This window comes from Thalassophryne amazonica, chromosome 4 (genome assembly GCF_902500255.1).
Source record: "Thalassophryne amazonica chromosome 4, fThaAma1.1, whole genome shotgun sequence".
Taxonomy (NCBI): domain Eukaryota; kingdom Metazoa; phylum Chordata; class Actinopteri; order Batrachoidiformes; family Batrachoididae; genus Thalassophryne; species Thalassophryne amazonica.
This window is the reverse complement of record NC_047106.1, coordinates 100,451,001-100,463,030: the sequence shown is the minus strand read 5'-3', so window position 1 is coordinate 100,463,030 and position 12,030 is coordinate 100,451,001. Positions and strand designations below refer to the sequence as shown.

Sequence of the window (12,030 nt, the reverse complement as noted above, 5' to 3'; positions counted from 1 at the left end):
CAGAAGACATCTACAACACTGTGCTACTCCTGGGAACATTTGGTAAACTGCTGTTGCTGAACTAAGATTGCAGCACCACAGACAAACAGGACTTTGTTTCTGGAACTGGAATTCAGTTTTTTAATGAATTACACATGATATTGATTGTATATTTGCACTGCCACAGATATTTATGTTTTTTTTTCCAGAACTGAAGTAACAAATGGGTGAGAACAGTTCCTTCATTAATGTTGGATATTCAGAACCTAAGTATTGTGTTGGATTCATCGTAATTCACCTTCTGGTGGTGATTTTTTTCCCTATCAATTTGTTAATGATTGTAACCATTTTAAAAATGACTGCTTTCATGCAGTTGCATGTTACATCTTGTTTACCGTCATTTTACATTCTGATAGTTTCATTTTACTAATGAATGATATCTTGATGATTTTAATGCAGTCCCAGATAACCATTCCAGTTTGGCTATGTGTCATTATTTGTATTGTGACAGTTATGTACATGTTAGTCACACCTCTAACACTGACAGCGATGATTCTGGAGCGATATGTGGCCATCTGCATGCCCCTGCGATACGAAGAGCTGTGCTCGACACACCGCTCTGTGCACTGTATCCTCATTATTCACACTCTCAGCTTATTCCCCTGCATGGTTGATTATTCCATATTTTTGCATCAGTTGAACAAAATGTCTATAAGCAACAGCAGTTATGTTCCCTGCAGACATTCATTATTCACAGGGGACAGGGTCACCTTAAGTCAGCGTTACATCAGTTCTACTTTTTGGTCATGTGTATTGTTATTGCATTCTGCTATTTTAAAATCTTGAAAGTAGCCAAAACTGCAGCAGGAGAGGATAAAGAATCAACAAGTAAAGCTCTCAGAACAGTGGCTCTTCATGCTTTCCAGCTGCTCCTCTGCCTCATCCAGCTGTGGAGCCCGTTCATACAACCCCTGGCAAAAATTATGGAATCACCAGCCTCGGAGGATGTTCACTCAGTTGTTTAATTTTGTAGAAAAAAGCAGATCACAGACATGACACAAAACTAAAGTCATTTCAAATGGCAACTTTCTGGCTTTAAGAAACACTATAAGAAATCAAGAAAAAAATTGTGGCAGTCAGTAATGGTTACTTTTTAGACCAAGCAGAGGGAAAAAAAAATATGGACTCACTCAGTTCTGAGGAATAAATTATGGAATCACCCTGTAAATTTTCATCCCCAAAACTAACACCTGCATCAAATCAGATCTGCTCATTAGTCTGCATCTAAAAAGGAGTGAACACACCTTGGAGAGCTGTTGCACCAAGTGGACTGACATGAATCATGGCTCCAACAGGTGAGATGTCAATTGAAACAAAGGAGAGGATTATCAAACTCTTAAAAGAGGGTAAATCATCACGCAATGTTGCAAAGGATGTTGGTTTTTCACAGTCAGCTGTGTCTAAACTCTGGACCAAATACAAACAACATGGGAAGGTTGTTAAAGGCAAACATACTGGTAGACCAAGGAAGACATCAAAGCGTCAAGACAGAAAACTTAAAGCAATATGTCTCAAAAATCGAAAATGCACAACAAAACAAATGAGGAACGAATGGGAGGAAACTGGAGTCAGCGTCTGTGACCGAACTGTAAGAAACTGCCTAAAGGGAATGGGATTTACATACAGAAAAGCTAAACAAAAGCCATCATTAACACCTAAACAAAAAAAACAAGGTTACAATGGGCTAAGGAAAAGCAATCGTGGACTGTGGATGACTGGATGAAAGTCATATTCAGTGATGAATCTCGAATCTGCATTGGGCAAGGTGATGATGCTGGAACTTTTGTTTGGTGCCGTTCCAATGAGATTTATAAAGATGACTGCCTGAAGAGAACATGTAAATTTACACAGTCATTGATGATATGGGGCTGCATGTCTGGTAAAGGCACTGGGGAGATGGCTGTCATTACATCATCAATAAATGCACAAGTTTACGTTGATATTTTGGACACTTTTCTTATCCCATCAATTGAAAGGATGTTTGGGGATGATGAAATCATTTCTCAAGATGATAATGCATCTTGCCATAGAGCAAAAACTGTGAAAACATTCCTTGCAAAAAGACACATAGGGTCAATGTCATGGCCTGCAAATAGACCGGATCTTTTTCCTAATTTCTTATCATGTTTCTTAAAGCCAGAAAGTTGCCATTTGAAATGACTTTAGTTTTGTGTCATGTCTGTGATCTGCTTTTTTTCTACAAAATTAAACAACTGAATGAACATCCTCCGAGGCCGGTGATTCCATAATTTTGCCAGGGGTTGTAGAAGCTGCAGTGTTTCATATGACTTAAAGATGTTTGTCACTGTGAGGTTTATTAACTATTTCTGCTCTAATATTACTCCAAGGTGTCTCAGTTCACTTATTTCTGGATTTAGGGATGACAAATTATTTCATGTACTTAAGAAAAACATGTTTTTCTTGCAGAAATTAAAAGAATAACTATAATAATGATTGTCACACTGGAAATTTGCAACTAAAAATGCCAGTGATTATCAATTTTTATTTATTTATTTATTTATTTTACTTTCCTGAAACATGTCAGAGCATACCAAATCATGTTTCAGATGAAGTATGGTTTAGGAGTCTTGATATGAGCTTGATTTCCTTTGCTTTGGTCATTATCTGTCACATCTGCAAGGAGTGTGATGAAGAAAATAAACTTTGCACTTGATCAAGGTAAAATAATTGTGAAACATATTGTGAGAAATGTAAATGAGAAGTTTACTTCACACACACTGAAAATTTGGTTGCAGTTACAGATCGTGTCAGCACGACCCCCCCATCTCCATGCTGGTGCACAGAGCCGGCTCAAGACATTTTGGTATCCTTGGCAAGATGATGGTATGGTGTCAAACACCCCCCACACACACACACACGCATGCTCCTCCGTGTGAACACACCACTCCAAACAAATGGACAACAGCTGTATGACACACTTTAAAGGTGCAATTGTTGATCAAGCACACAAACACACACTAAAATATCATGAAATAACATGAATAACAATAAAAAATAAATAAATAAAACCAGAGTTCCTGTTCAGATTTAGTGCAGATATTTAGAAAGTCTTGACAGTGTTGTGGTTCCCCCTCACCCTGGTTTTATCTGCTTTTAACATTATTATGTGAGTTTTCCCCCAAATGGCGTCCTCAGTTCTGTTCCTCACCTGCTGCTCCCCACTGCTGATCTTGGCTGCACACCTGCTGTGAATGAGCGGCTGATGAGCGGCAGACTATATAAACTTAGACTTTCAGATCAGTGGTTGCTAGAGTCTTCCAGGCTCTTCCCAGAGCATATGCTTCCATGATTCATGATCGGAGGGCCGAGCCTGATTCCTTTCTGTGACTCCTTGACCTTGATCGCGTCTTCCTGTTGCCCCCAAGTGCTTAAGACTTCGGAGATTCCCACAGCTAAACTCAAGGTCACCTGGACAGCTCTCTAATTCCTGTATTAGAGCGAACTGTCTTTCCTGGTGTTCCAGATGCTATCCTGCACGGTTCCTACCCTGCCCTGGTTCCTGGCTACCTGCACAGCAAAGTCACTTTGGAACTCTCCAGCTCTCCCCTCAGAGCGCGCGGCTCTGCTTCACACCAGTTAAGTCCCTTCATGTCTCAGTGGGATTCTACTCTTACTCATCCTGCCTGTGACTGTGCATGATAAAGAACTGTCCAAGAACTCTTCCTCAGAACTGTATGAACTCTGTCCTGCTGTCAAGTCCTGCGTAATTGGAGCTGCGTCATAAACACACAGCACTTAGCCTCAGACCTCTGGAAACAATTTATAAACTGAACTATTTTGAACAGTAAACCTTATTTTCTAAAAGGAGAACATTATTTCCAGAACAATGAAAAATTTTGTTTCCAGCGTTCAGTGAACTGTGAAAGGCTTCCAGTGTTACGAGTGCTATCACTCACCATCTGTTTCTTTCATTCCCTCAGTTCCTGGTCTCGGCTCCGTGAGTCCCACCTGCTCCTGATCCCAGAATCCAAGTTTTCAGTTCTCCTTCAAGACTGGCTTGGGAACCTGCAGCTTCTATTTTCACCACTAGGAGTGAGCTACCCTCCACTCTGCAGGCACCCCCAGCTCAGCATCATTATTTGTCCTTTGTCAATAAATATCTTCTCTTACAACCAACTCTGTTTCTTGTTCCCAGCGTTTGGGTCCATAGCCTGTACCGGTCCGGTCTCATCTGCACCTCCAACCATAACAGACAGCTCCCACATTAAGAATAATAAAAAGGTGCAATGTTCAAAAATACAAAACAGAGCAACATAATATAAAAATGGAATAAAATAGTTGCAGTGTGAGTTTAACTCAAAGTCTTTCCAGTAACATTTTTCAACAACATAAATGGAACTAGTGCTATGGTCAGTGAATACTTTGTACTTGTATTTGGTAACAATGGGCCTTATAGAAGCAGAATGTGGAAACAAAATGACTGCAGGGGCAGACGGACTGAGGATGAGGGTCCTTGCACTGACGACAAACATGGGAGAACAGGCAATCATGACAGGTGCAGATGTCCTCATTGAAGTTATTACAGATAGCATGGTACTGGAAGTAGTGGACAGGGTGACCCATTTTATCAACACCAGGTGTTAAAGGTGGAGTAGCAGGACTGTGACAAGAGAATGCAGCTTTCAGACACATATACTGTATATAGTATGGCCGTATAAGCCACACATGCTGTGGGCACATTGACTGCCACAATGGCACACTAACAGCTCGGTGTCCACAGTGGACCAATCCATTCTGAGATTCCACATGGTATCGAAGCTAGCTGCCTTGGCGAAGAATGATTTATGATACTCATAAAAGAGCAAACCTCCATACCACCTGCTGAGATCCACAATCAGAGGCAGGTATGTGTGTAGTTCAATGCGACGCTTGGAAAAAACAAAGCACAGCACATCCCGAAAAACTCCAAAATGCAAGAATAAAATTGTCTTCTCTAGAGCAAGATGAAGTCCACAGTCCTGAAGACTCCCTCTTTGGAGTCTGCACTATTGGTACTTACATCCACATGGATGAATTTATAGTTCCCATCCACCAGAGCCAGCAAGATTATGGAGTGGAAGCCTTTGTTATTGCAATAGTATTCCACAACAGCAGCCAGACATGCCACTGCCGGTGGTAGGAATATGGGATTGACTTTGGACTCTGTTGGCTTGGCCTTAAGAGGGACTTGCACCATCATGCACTTTTTTGTAACTGCTTGTAACTTTGTAACTGTTAGAATGGTCTAAGTAGTGGGTAATTTCTCTGAGCCTGGTCTACTTACAGTTTCTTTTTCAAGAACGACAGAGAGAGTTTTTCCTTATCGCTGTCGCCTATGTGCTTGCTCAGGCATGTGAAGTGCCTTGGGGCACCTTTGTTCTGATTTGGTGATATATAAATAAATTGAATTGAATTGAAACATATCATAATAGCCACCAGAGTTATTCATCCCTCCACTTCCCTCTGGTGGCAGGTTTTTCTTCGTGGACTAAAAAGATGCTGTCTTAAGACCATGTGCCAATTTCTGACAGCTCAATACATTGTAATTAAGAACAATGATCTTTTGACTCTTTTTAGACCTCAGCATGGCACTACAATATTTATAAAACCCAACTTCTATAATGATGCCACCTTGTGGATAAAGGAGGGTGATGAGTTGAAGACGGCTTTTAATCCTTTTGGCTTAGCTGATACGCCTGCACCTTTTCAGTCATGAGTAAGAGCCCCTTCACACATAGTACGAATAAGTACAAATCAGGACGAATCATGGAGGAACAGCCAGTATGAGTGAACCACAAAAACACTGAGCCAACGGGCAGGCGTGAACGAACCCCTGCGACAGTTTTGTGCATGTGGAAACACAGTGCGAGAAGCTGTGTGATGTGGTTACCCATCCCGCAGCTGCTGTGAAAAAAATAAAAAAATACATGCCACATTATTTACATTATTTATTTTTTCACACACTGTAAAAAAATAAATAAATACATGCCACCCACGGGATTCAAACCTGAAATTTCCAAAAGCTCTGATTGCTAGCCAGAAACTTTACCACTGAGCTACCATTGCTGTCCTGTATAAGGTGCGGTAAAAGACACCGCATCATGTGGAACAGAGCTCACGTGGGCAACATAATATTCAGATCACCCACTGTGTGTTATGATCTGATGGTCCGTTTTACCTGAGGTAGCCTGCCACGACCTCGCTGCAGCTTGTCACAACAACGATATATGTTTTTATGTATGTCCACGTGAAGACAGCAAGCAGAAACTTGTGCATCACAGTGGACAGTTGGTAGGTCATGCCATACGTGTTCTCCAGCTAGGATGTCCAGATCCACAGATCTCCACAGCAGCTTCTGTCGGCGGCCACACCCCTGTCAGTTCAGCGCACACATCAACATGTCACTGTGTCTGTGTTATGTGAGCTGTCAGTGAGTCTGTGGTCAGCAGCTGACAGGCACCTCGCTGTGCTGTGTGCGCTATGACCTGCCTATCCGGCCCCCATATGATCATGTCTGTGTAGCATATATATCAGCATTTTGAAAGCACGCCACATGTGCGATACACGCACAAGTGCGATACACATGCAGACCACATGGGTGTTCCTGTTTGCAAAGCCACAGTCATGGGGGCACTTAGACAAATTTCCCATCCAGCTCGAAAGTGATCATCTACTGACTGTTTTTGTGCTAATAGTGTAAATGGAAGTGACAAGTAAGCAGTTTTAGATGTTCGTGTGTGTCACCTGGAATTTGGCCGACATCTGCTGCGAGAGGGATCAAATGGGCTCTCACAGGGCACACTCTGTCTTTCAGCTTTTAACAAGCTTAGACATCTGTGCACCACTTCAACAGTTCTTAATCAACCAGAGCCTACTTACCAGTTCATTGAAGAGGTTGATGCCTCTGACAGTGGTAAAGGGGCCATTCTCTTCCAGCAGTCAGACTCAGACCACAGACTTTGCCCATGACTTCACACACAGTGGAGGTCAGACAGCAAGTCTGTGTGTCTGAGTCCAATTATGATGTGGGTAACAGAGAACTGCTTACTGTACTTACTGTGGAGTAATGCATCAAATGTGAAATGGTCAAATATTTTGCCACCGTCAAATCTATATTTTATGGGCGGAAATCTCACATGATTAACCAATCAGATTTGCAGAACAAACAACCCCAATTCCAATGAAGTTGGGACATCGTGTAAAATGTAAATAAAAACAGAATACAATGATTTGCAAATCCTCTTCAACCTATATTCAACTGAATACACCACAAAGCCAAGCTATTTAATGTTAAAACTTATAGACTTTGTTGTTTTTGTGCAAATATTTGCTCATTTTGAAATGGATGCCTGCAACACATTTCAAAAAAGTTGGGATGGAGCAACAAAAGACGGGGAAAATGATGAATACTCAAAGAAAACCTAATTGGAAACAGGTGAGTGTCATGATTGGGTATAAAAGGAGCATCCCCAAAAGGCTCAGCCATTCACACCAAAGATGGGGTGAGGATCACCACTTTGTGAACAACAGCGTGTAAAATAGACCACCAGTTTAAGAACAATGTTTCTCAGTGTTCAGTCGTAAGGAATTCGGGATTCTATCATCTACAGTCCATAATATAATCAGAAGATTCAGAGAATCTGGAGAATTTTCTACCTGTAAGCGGCAAGGCCGAAAACTAACATTGAATGCCCATGACCTTCGATCCCTCAGGTGGCACTGTATTAAAAACCGACATCATTGTGTAAAGGATCTCAGCGTGTGGGCTCAGGAACACTTCAGAAAACCATTGTCAGTTAACACAGTTCGTCGCTACATCTACAAGTGCAAGTTAAAATTCTACCATGCAAAGTGAAAGCCATACATCAACAACATCCAGAAATGCCGCCGCCTTTTCTGGGCCCCAGCTCATTTGAAATGGACAGACGCAAAGTGGAAAAGTGTGCTGTGGTCTGATGAGTCTTCGTTTCAAATTGTTTTTGGAAATCATGGATGTCGTATCCTCCAGACAAAAGAGGACAAAAACCACCCAGACTGTTACCAGCGCAACGTTCAAAAGCCAGCATCTGTGATGGTATGGGGTTGTGTTCGTGCCCATGTCATGGACAACTTACACGTCTGTGATGGCACCATCAATGCTGAAAGGTTCATCCAGGTTTCGAGCAACACATGCTGCCATCCAAGCAATGTCTTTTTCAGGGACGTCCCTGCTTATTTCAGCAAGACAATGCCAAGCCACATTCTGCACGTGTTACAACAGTGTGGCTTCATAGTAAAAGAGAGCGGGTACTAGAATGGCCTGCCTATAGTCCAGACCTGTCGCCCATTGAAAATGTGTGGGGCATTATGAAGCACAAAATATGACAACGGAGACCCAGGACTGTTTAACAACTGAAGTTGTACATCAAGCAAGAATGGGAAAGAATTCCACCTACAAAGCTTCAACAATTAGTGTCCTCAGTTCCCAAATGCTATTGAGTGTTGTTAGAAGGAAACGTGATGCAACACAGTGGTAAACATACCACTGTCCCAGCTTTTTTGAAACATGTTGCAGGCATCCATTTCAAAATGAGCAAATATTTGCACAAAAACAATAAAGTTTATCAGTTTGAACAATAAATAGCTTGTCTTTGTGGTGTATTCAATTGATATAGATTGAAGAGGATTTTCAAATCGTATTCTGTTTTATTTACATTTTTGTGTCATGTCTGTGATCTGCTTTTTTTTTTACAAAATTAAACAACTGAATGAACATCCTTCGAGGCCAGTGATTCCATAATTTTTGCCAGGGTGTATTAGCTCAACCAATAATTTGCACCATGTTTCACCAAAACTGGAGCAACTTTAACTTTCGACCCCTGTACAACCTGAAATTGACCTTTGTCTCCATTTTTGCTGTTTACCCCATAACTCTATAACATTCAGTTACAGACAGTCCAAACTATATCTTTTTGGAATCTTTATGCTCAGAGAAATAATGTGGTGTAGTTTTCAATATGATTGGTGCATCTTCTAATTTTGACCACTATGTAATTCTTCAATTGACCCCTACCTGGGTGCCTATTGAAAATTCAAATGGCCAATCATTTTTTTCAAAAGAATAACGTCTAAGGAGTAGTTGTCCCAAATTTGTTGCTTCTATCACCATTTGCAGGATGTTTCAGTTATCTGCAGCACTATAACCTTATGATGAGCGCTTTCTGTGAAATCATAGTCATATTGTATATCATAGACATGACAATATTGAGATATGATAATTTAGCCTTCTTGTGCAGCCCTACTGTGAACTAGCTGAAAACTTTGAATATTAATTTACATCTACATTAAAAAATGCTTAAAGTCACAGGGGGTTAAACGGGCTGCAATTAGGCTATAATTAATGCTCCCCTGAAACATTTACTCAAAAAAAGGTCTGAAGGGCCTAAATGACATGGTGAGATGCTGAAGAGATTTGCTCGTTCATGTCCGCGACATATACATATTATTGCTTATATAAATTTTATTTAATTGAATGCATAAATTGTCGTGTGTGGTGTTGATGTTTAACTTTGTAATAGTTAGATATTGTTATGGTCAAGCCGATTGAACCAAAATAGAACCCACAAAGCAGGGAGCTGGGATGAAAAGCAAAGTAATAATTATTGGTATGAATGGTCCAACAGATTTTGGAATGTGCAGGAGACACCGGAGGCAGGAGACGCAGACTGGACCAGAACAGGTGTGATAGTGAGTGACAGGAACCAGGTGGCCGCCCACAGAGCTGACTGGGAACAGGAAGCTCGACATAAATAACAACAGTAAATTTTGCAGAGTAAAATTTACTCTGCTGGGATAACATTTGGTCCCACTCCAAATGGAGTCAATATACTCTATCACAGTGCTAAATCAACTCTATCACACAGTAAAATCAACACTTACTGCAGTAGAAACACTTTATTTGACAAGGCGGTAGAGCTGATTTCACTCTATAATACAGTGTATTTTACTCTATTAAGACTGGCACCAAATGCTATCCCAGCAGAGTAAATTTTACTCTGCAAAATTTACTGTGAAGCAGCCTATTAACAAAGCACAGAGGCCAGGTACCATGAAGCAATAACTGAGTTACTGGCAAAGAGGGAAGGGCTGAACCAGAGCTCATCAACAGGTGTTGTGACTGCAGACAGGTGCGGAAATCAGCTCTGTGGCACGGTGCCTGGAAAACGAAGGAAAGGAGGGGGAGTAGAGCAGAGCAAACACCAGGGTAGCACAATTTTACTGCCTAATGTGTGTATTGGTGTTTTCTTTTGCACATTTTCACCCTTATTTTGTCTTTACCCTATCCCAAATTGAAATCACAGCCTACATGTTGTGTGTGGGCCGCCAGAAGAGGAGGTACTGCTGGCCCACCACCAGTGGGCGCCCTGCCTGAAGTGCGGGCTTCAGGCACGAGAGGGCCCTGCCGCCACGGACACAGCCGGGGGTGACAGCTGTCACTCATTACCTCTTGACAGCTGTCACCCATCTACTCAACATCATCTCACTCCATAAAGACCAGACGTCATCTCCATCTCGTTGCCGAGATATCGTACTTCATTGGAGGTAAAACTCTCAGCCGTTGCTTTTGTCTTTTCTGACAAGTGTTTGTTACACAGTGTTTGCAGTCAGTTCCGTGAGTGCTCACAGCCGCAGGCTGAGTGTGAGAGACGTGGAGAGCTGACGTCTTCGCTCCCCACGCTATTCTGTGATAAGTACTCTCAACTGCTGCACGTACCTGTTTTCTGAGTGAGAGGTGGAGGTGGCATTCCCACCGTTGTTGTTACTGGATGTGCACACACCCCACACTTGACTGTCTTTGTTCTCGCCAGCAGTACCAGATCCGACAGTCGGGACAGTGATCACCTGGGAATTCGAGACTTGGCGGCTCCAGTATTCACCAGGTTCGGTGGCGGCGGAAATCGTGTGGTTCCGGCTCTTCTCAGGACAGACGTCTTCTATCCTCGAGCCTGCCCACACGTCACCTTTGTGGATTACTGTAATCATATTCTGTGATTGTCTGTATGTTCGTGCTCCTTCACAACATTAAATTGTTAATTTTTGGCTCATCTATTGACCGTTCATTTGCGCCCCCTGTTGTGGGTCCGTGTCACTACACTTTCACAACACTACACGTCTGATAAGATCACCAAACCCAAGAGCTCAATCAAGTCATATTTATGGCTTTGCCTAACCCTTGTAGCGCCATGGCCTCGATTAGACCTTGATTAAATAAAATATATTAATCCTGTCTCAACCACCAAAATCCACTAGAGACAGAGACTGCGTTTCCACCCCAGTTGAGAAATTCCTAAGTCATCTGGAGATCTCAGATAACTTTTGGAGACATCACCCGATGGTCCAGCACTGCTTTCCAGAGAAAAACAAGGTTATAATTCATGAATTACATGACATGATAATGGCCTCACGTCAGAATCTGAGCCTCTCCAGGCTGGAAAACCCAAACTTTATGATCAAACTAAGGCAGGAACCTCTCAGACTGCAAAACTTCCCCCACAACCAGATGAAGCCATAAATCTTTAAGTCTCCACGACTAACTACTTCTTTGTTTTAAAGCAAAGGAAAAGACCTTTGGTTTGAAATAAAAAATTAGATTAGTATGTCTTTCATTTATATCTAAAGACTTATAATGTTGTTGCATTTATTATTCAAAGTGCTTTGCATGTAATCATTCCAGTTTATTGATATGTGCTCCTTGCAACTGATGTGTGTAAGTGAATCTTCCTGCATTATCTAAATGTTGATGTTGACGTACTCTGTTTATCCAAAGGATGTGTTTAACTGACTAGTAAGAATGATGTGTCCATTTGACTGTCTTAGAACAAATAATATTTCAAATCAATTAATGTGGTTAAATAATTAAATAATTTGAGTTTGCTCTAGGACATGAAGTTTCTGTAAGATTACACACACCCTAATGGGCGGAGTTTGGTGATGTCAGTCCCTTGCCTCTCG

General features: G+C 41.7%; 1 pseudogene; it reads left to right on the top strand.

Annotated features, from left to right (window-relative positions):
- Positions 1–202: 202 nt before the first annotated feature.
- Positions 203–3,640, top strand: LOC117508997 (annotated as a pseudogene).
- The last annotated feature ends 8,390 nt before the right edge of the window (positions 3,641–12,030 follow it).